Consider the following 8,684-nt stretch of genomic DNA (forward strand, 5'->3'; position numbering starts at 1 on the left):
GTACCCAACCGATGTTACAAGTGAATAAGCGATGGAGAGGTTTTGTTTGTGAGTTAAAAATACCTCTCTGGTGGCCTGTTATTACTTTAATATGTGCCCCAGTCAGTATGGTTAAAATCTGGGAAATAAAATGGGAAGTCTGTAAGGAATTCAATGGTTTTTCCTTCCTTCCTGTATCTGGTCTACATGTTTCTGCCACGCTTCCCTGTGGCGTTGTCAGGACCATCAATCTCACTCCCTGGGACCACTCCTTGCATAAGTGCAAAGTGCAAACCAATCACATAATCTGTATGCCAAATTAAGTTTATACACCTACTTGGTGTTAGTTCCACAGCATCTGTAAAGACGTGGAGATTTAGCCTGGCAAGTCCTGGGACACTGAAACATTTGTGCCCATTTGTTGTGTAAATAGAAATGCCGCATTCAGAATCTTAAGCTTAATTGTGAGCCTTATTATCATGCTGTGAAGGCACCCTAACAGTCTAGTAGTCAATGGTGGAAAAACTGTCCAGGAAGTGTAATATCTAGTCAAAAGAGTGAACACTTCTAATACATATATAGAATGTTTTCCTTAGTGCACAGTTGCTCTCACACATCACACTCCACACATATAATGCTTAATACATACATATAGGAACACTCGATAGTGCCCCATAGGTCCACAGATGTGAGGCAAGCCTGGAGTCATACACTGTATAAGTGTAAATGAGGGTAGCATATTAGGCACGATAATTGCTCTTTTAGCTGCCCTTTAATAAGGACTCAAAACAGCTATGCCATACTTGCATCGACCAGATCCCCGCATTGCCCATTCACCTATTATCCGTCATCCGTGCCGGATTGTTATAGAAGACTCGATTCCCCAAGCTTTAAACCCCTGCCTCAGGGATTCTTGAAGGGCGTGCTCAACGTGCATAGCACAATATATGCTGAGTATTGGTCAACTAGACCGTTTACCCTATTCAAAATAGCGGAAGCACATGGAGCCATTTTCTGGTTCCATTGGCATACTGAACTTCTGCAGAAAGGTAGTGTGTTCAACAGCGAAGGGCAAAGTAGAAAAGTGGCTATGTATATTCAAAGGATAAGCATTAAGCCAGATCTAAAGAATGGATACCAGAGATAATGAAAAGGTCATTATGTAAATGCAACAATGGCAATCGTGGCAATGGTAATTAGAGAATTTAAAACCAGGGAATGGTAGATATTGTGTCAGGTATGCAGGTCAATTACCAAAGATAATAGTAAACAATGAAAGACTAAAAAAAAAACACATCTAACCAAAGCAAAAAGAAAATTGGTTCCCAGATAGTTGGTCATGAACTCTGCAATGCAAAAATGAAAGGGGAGGATCATATGATCCAACCTGTGATGGCGCCTAGCTAAGTTTTGAACTGTCCCCACGGGATATTGACATTCAGGCCAACCTCAAGTGTTTAGTTTGAAAACCCAACACTGTTCTCTTTAGAGATGTTTTTGCTCGCAACAAGAGGTTTCTGGTATTTGTTCATGGACCAATTACTGGTATATAAATAACACTTATAGAAACCAAGGCACCGTTAGGAATCACCAAGTAAAACTCCAGCGCGCTCCAGCAAGGAGCCCATGCCATTTCATGGCTTATAACTTAACCCACAGCTGATGATTAGAGTGACGCTACCTCATGTCATGCTCTGGTGATTATTTAACTAAGAAACATCATTTTATTTTCAAAAGCCCCTTAGTTAGGTACCAAGTAGAATTTTTCAAAAACATAGGTAAGTAGAACAAATGCAAAAGAATGGTCACTGAGTGTAAGCGCTGGTATTTTTTTTTATTTGCACCAACTCCCTGCATGGTTTTATTACTTTTACAGACACCGTTTTGTCTACAACGCTCATGGGTAAATTGCATGCATTTTTAGCATCTTTTCGGTATTGCAAAACACGCTCCCTGTATGGGAAAATAATATTTTGACAAAGAAGAGATTTTAATTAAGTAACTTGCTTTTATTATGAGAATTAATTGAAATAAATATGTTTATTTCTGAAATAAGAGACAGGCACCTTTGGTGAGATATAAGACAGTTGTATACTAAATACAATGAGCACTGAGCATGCATACACTGCTATATGCAAGTACTTTCTTCCCTCTGATGTTGCTGGCACTGGCTTGTTACTCTTAATGCTTTATTGAATCAAAATTGTGTCTCTTCGTTAGCCCTGCCTATTTGCCCTGAAGATGACCCCACCACATTCCAGACACAGGGGGTCGAAACATCATTAAATTAATACCAGCGGATTGTAGAGACAACATTGCTAAACTATTTGTTACTCAACTGCTGGTCATATGTTTGATGAAACATCTGAGTTAATTTACCACCAAAAATGCTGCACTATCCATATTAAAAACCGACCTTTGTGCCGCCTGTACCATTTTGTTCTATTCATTCTAAGTCACCAGCCTTTTACATATCTATTGCTATTCTATATTTTCAAACAACTGGGCTTGGCTCAGAACGAATACACTTTTGAAAATAAAGGGGCAGTGTCTCACATTAATAGGCCATCTCTGTTCTCAATAAAAGGATCATTATTGATGGCAACGCATGGTAATAGCAAATCACAAACAAATGTATTGAAATGTTCCCAGTAGGAATGTTATCTTTATCCAACACATATCCAGTTCCGTCTTGGAATACATGTTGCCCGTCACGTACCGGGGGTTAGAAGGGAGTTCATTTAGTTGCGTTACTTACGTACGGACTTGATGCTTCTATTCAATTCACTGCATCGGGAAACCTACAATTTAGGATCTACCAAGTGATCCAGTCTGATAAGACCCGAAATGAAAGTAGGCACCTAGAAGGCCTGCCATCCCAGACCTTCAGTTCATGGTCTGACCCTAAGGGTGACACGTGGAGAGCCCAGCTCCTTTCTATATGGGGTGGTCCCGTTGCAGTCTTGGTTTGAGGAAAATAACTCCTTAAAATGTAATTCTTCAGAGAATTTGCAAGACATCAGAGTGTTTGGATTCCTCAACTGTCCAAGGCATTTCGGCTGTGAGTTCCCTGCAGGTTAATTGTTGTGCCCCTTAAGTTTGACCTTTGAAGCCAATTTTGTAATCAGTCTCACTGAGCTAAATCTCTGGCAGGACTGTACATAGGAACCATGGTTTTGGGCCCATCTTGTCCCTGCAAAGTCTTTGTGCATTGTGGTCACTGCTTTAAAGCAATTCCTAGTGCTGCGGAAGTCCAAACTGAGGATTTCCAGCCTTGGAGTGTTGAGAACAGCTTTGTAAACCCCCAAATGCCTCTCCTAATGGAGTCAAGAGTCTGAATGATGGGAGGAGGTATGCCATTCAGCCATGGTTCAGACACAGGTAGGACATCCATGTCATTGACAAAAACTGGATCATGACTAAAGGAGGAGTTCTTAATGACTCTATTAACAACTTTAATGGGCAGAGCATTACCACCAGAGGGAAACCACTAACAGGAAATTTTCATTTCAGGGAGTTCTTTCGACTACGCCCTGTTCAGAGGGTGAGAGATAGTAATGCGGAACAGTCTTGGAGAACCACTATAAATTCCAAGGAGAAAGTCAGCAGAGGTCGAGTGGCTGCCCGAAGCCCAGGGTGGCATGTTTGGTTGACACATGGGAGAAATTTAGAAATGTTGTTAATGTGACTACCTTGACCAATGATAGTAGACTAAAGAATATGTCCTATATTGTAAGAGATAATAAAAACAATTACAAATTAAAAATACAAACATTGAGAAAGAGAGTAAAATAAAGCTATTGACAAGAAGATTTCCAGAAAAAGATGGTGCCAAGGCTATGGCTTCCTTTGCCAGGTACAGTAGAGCAACATAGCCAAACAGTGCTGATGTTTGCTTGAAACAGAAACATATGAGTGATACTTTGCCATTACACAAATGGTCTGTTACAGATGAACGCGATCGTATGGATGCTGAAACCAGCATCATACTTATGTCTACTTCACCCAAACTTTCATAGCCTATACTAAATGCAATCCTTCTTCTGACTCAGTTGCAAGCAAGACAATAAGGCAAGCAAGCCATTAAGGCTTGCGAAGTACTGCAGAGTGGCGGGCCATCCATTGTAGACTTCTTTGATGCATCATAGGTACGGAAGCCACAGCTCAGGGCAGGGCAATGTTGTTGGTCAGACTGAGGATGTAATATCTGATATTGAGGCGTTGAATCTCAGTTGAAAACTCCACCTTTGAGGTACAAAGTGTTCTCTCTGACCTTGTCAGCTGCCAAGGCCTACCTTTGTAAGTGAACCAGTCGCAATTCTATAATATTTTAATGTAATGGTGAAGTCCTTATAACTGTGGGGCTTGCTTTAACTTTCTAAATAAACCAACATGGATGAAGCAGCCATCTTTGTCAATACGCACTCTGACCACATCTCCCAGCAGCACACCGCGTGCCCTTCGCTTCCCCTTGGTGGTTCCCTTCCCCCATCCTCCTCATCGGTGGCATCTCAAAACTCCTCCGCCTTATCAGTAAATTGCAGCAAAATATGTTGTCTTCCTCTTACTTTCCCTCATATTATGGCGGCGCAGCCCAGAGGCAGTATCTGTTCACAATGCACCATTGTTGCCCGCCAGTGCATGCCAACACATTTCCCAACCCCGCCTCGCGATAGTCCGGAACAGCTGCCAACTCAAGCCCTCTCTCTGCAAACAAGAGGAACCAGACGAACCGGAGGGTGGTTGGTTGAGAGTGGGAGGAGGAGTGGAAGAGATGACTTGGGGAAGGAGGGCCTATGAACATAATAGCGTTATTTATCAGATTCTGTGGTGGGAACAATGTCAACGTCAAATGCAGCTGAGGCCAGCAACTCCCCCCCCCATTCACCCCACCCACTCGTCAAATGATTTATGAAAGGTTGGAGGTCAGGGGTAGGGACAGCACCTAACTCCTTGCGTCACTTTCGTCAAGTCCGAACAATGGTTCCATTATTCCACTGCTCTATTGATCACATGGTGGGCTGCATAGTGATGCCACTGCAATGCATGGGATGGAGAAGCAACCAACTGAGAGGGAAAATATCCACTGCTGTGACTTTGTCCATCTATAATTTAGACATTTAAGAGGCAAAGCCTTGTAGCTTCAGGTCCCTGGAGACAGACCAAGGAGACAGTAGTCTAAGTCAATACAGATGAACGGTTCCACTGTTCTAATATAAAAATTAACAGAGTGCTAACCAAACAGTTCCAGAGGGAAACCTCAAGCAAGGCCAGAAATAACACCTCTCATACCTGCCGACTCCTGCATGACATCCAAAAGTAACCCCATTTTAGACTCGTTAACACACAACCATGCACGTAAGGCAAATAAAACGGACCAAGAACTAATCATTTCATGGCAGAGGCCCATCAACCTTGAAATCAACCTTGAAACCTAATCCAAAGCCCATATTCCAAAATGAAGAACAACTCAGTTCCAAAACCATTCACTTCAGTGTAATTCCATACAAAATCAGAATTAAATCCAATCACAGCATGATCATACGAAACTTGACTTGTGCAAAATAACTCAAACCCAACACACAGCCCTACATAAACTTGTGAAAAACAATTTTCAACAACCCAGATTAGTTCTTTGAGCACCACACAGACAGAACTTGATAACCCTAGCTAATCATATTTTACTCCATTTAATCTAAATGCGTACTATTCTCATCCACAGGTTTGAAACATATAAACTCAATCAAAACATTCTCATATATCCCACTCTAAAGCAATGCCATTATACTCAAATTTAAAGAACTCCATTTTAATCATCTCGATACAAAACCACCCTCGCCAAATATACACAATTAATTCGAATTGACCCAACATAATCTCATTCAACTCCATGACAACAAATGCATATTTAACTCAACCTGGCACAGTTGCAACCAAATGAACCAGAAACAATTTAATTCAGCGTGACTTTACATAATGTAATTCAATTTACCTCCAAAACATGCCCTCCAGCGTATACATCTAATTTAACCAAACACAATCACATCCAACACAACCCCTCCCAACTCCCAACAAAAGGATCCCAATACACACCAATAAAATTCAGCCCCAACACAGCCAATCAAACTAAGCAAACGCCAATCGCATCTAATGCAGTCAGACACAATCACGTCCACATCAACCAGACACAGCTGCATGAAAATTAGCCCTAACTCCAACACAATCCTATTCACCCTAACACAGTCCCATCCACCTCAGCCAAACACAACCACATCCAATTCAAACCAACGCAATCTCATCTATCATAACTCCCCAACATGCACATACAACTCAAACAGACACAAATGCATGCAACATAATGGCATCCTACTTAATAAGGCTCAGTCCTATCCAGAATAACCCCAAGACATGCCATCCAAGTTAACCCAACATAATCCAACTCAAAACGACATGATTACATTTCAATCAACCAAACACAAAAATACCCCAACTCAAACACCGACAATCCTATTTTATCCAGTGCTGTCTAACTCAAGCGTATGTAATACCATTAAACTCCACCCAACAGTTATATCTAAATAAACACAACAAAATCCCTTTTATTATTGCCAAGCACAAGTCACATGTAACACAATCCACCATACCCCTATCTTTTGCAATTAAATATAAAACCATTTTATTCAGCACAACATAGCCCTTCCCAACTCAACACAATTTAACCCAACGAATATCACTGACCCAAATCACCTATGCAACTTCACTCAGTACAGTCGCATTCAACGTTGTTGTACACAATTTCTCTTTGGTTTCCCACAACACAATTTTATCAGAGCTGCAACCAGTCTCAATACGCACCAATGCAACAAAAACATACACACTTTCAGTCCAACTCAGACCTACACAATGCCCTGGCACCGACTTTTACCCATGTAATTCTGTCAATTACATTTTTTCACAAGGTAATTCTAGACAGTACCAATAACTCAAAGTTACACAATCTGAACCAAACAAATTAATAATCTCAAATTTAAATCACACATAAACAATTTAACAAAGCCACTAAACTTAATGCAGTTGCATTCAAATCAATGTGACACAATAGTACTAAAGCCACCAAAATCACATCCAATTTAGCAAGTGCGGCAAAACCATCCGTTCACAATACTATTTAACTCAGTTTGACACAACCCCCCTCACGTCGGGACAATACAATTAAATATAACTGAACACAACTCCTTCCAATTAAACCAAATGAATCTTCATTCAACGAAAACAACAAAGAAATAAAAATCAGAACAAAGAAATTTAGCTTAACTCAACCCATCAAAGTCAATCCCATCCAACTCTACCTAAGATTATGTCATCCACCTCAATCCAGTCAACAAAATTGCATTCAGGTATGTAGCGTAAATATTTACAAACCAACACAACCTCATCCAAGTCAGTCCAACCAATTCAGACTAACAATACCATCCACCTCATACATACACTATGCCATCCAACTTGATTTGACACTGTGCAATTCAACTCAACATGACACGAAACATTTCAACTCATCTGCACAAAAACACAATATCCATATATGCCATTGACCTCATCCTGACATAATAACATCCATATCTATCCTGCACAACTAAACTTCCTCTGGTACTTTATTCATCCAGTTCACCAAGGTATAAAGCCGTCCACTGAAACAAATACACCTTTTATCAATGTCACTGCTGACCCAGTGGGAGAAGTCCTGAAAATGTAAACTTTTTACATTAAATGGACTGGGATATAATTTGCCATTTTGATCACAGGCCAGTGCTATAAAAATCAACAAAACAAAAGTAAAATACATAACGTTTATGCAAAATTAGAGGCACTTAAATACATGTTTAAATGATATATAAATAGCCCATAGAAAGTCTCCAATAAACAATTTATGGTCGTAGATGAATTGTTATTGTATTTTTTCTCTACAAAACTTCCATTCAGTTGATTTAACTTCTTCAGTAAGACTTGCTTCAGTCCAAACCTTAATCTGCTTACTCACAAGCATAACTCAAAAATCAATCAGCTGGTATTCACATATAAATGTCCATCACCATTATTCATTCTTCTAATCTTTAAGATTATTTTTTAAGCGTCTTCATTTTTGTTTAACGATTGCACCACTATAGTAACATATGTGGAGAGCATTCAGGGCCTGGCTATTTTTCTTCCTATACCTTGAATGAATAATAAATAAAGTAACCTGACAAAATGCCATCCAATTTACTTTGAAACTATTATATTCAACTAAATATGATAGTAACATACAACTCAACCAGACATAACTCAACCAACCGCACCCTCGCCAATTGTTGTCCTACAACACCAAACACACACTATGCTATCCAGTTACACCCAGCACAAAGCTCATCCAATTAAACCAAAAGGAATCACACACAAATCTACCAAATGCAACATCATCTGATTCAACCGAACACAAACACAATCACAACTCAGCCTGGCACAATACTTTGAGTCCACCATGATCTTCTGCAACTAAACCATCCAGCATAATCTCCTCCACCTTTAACCAAATGAGTGCTATAGCAGTCAACCAAATCCAGTGCCTTCTAACTCATTGTGACACAATGTGTGAAATATAATTAAATATATTTAAGCCAACATAACTAAGCCTGGGCAGAGTTTGCAGAGTGACAAAAAACTCCGAC

Source organism: Triturus cristatus, chromosome 4_2, assembly GCF_964204655.1.
Source record: "Triturus cristatus chromosome 4_2, aTriCri1.1, whole genome shotgun sequence".
Classification (NCBI taxonomy): Eukaryota; Metazoa; Chordata; class Amphibia; order Caudata; family Salamandridae; genus Triturus; species Triturus cristatus.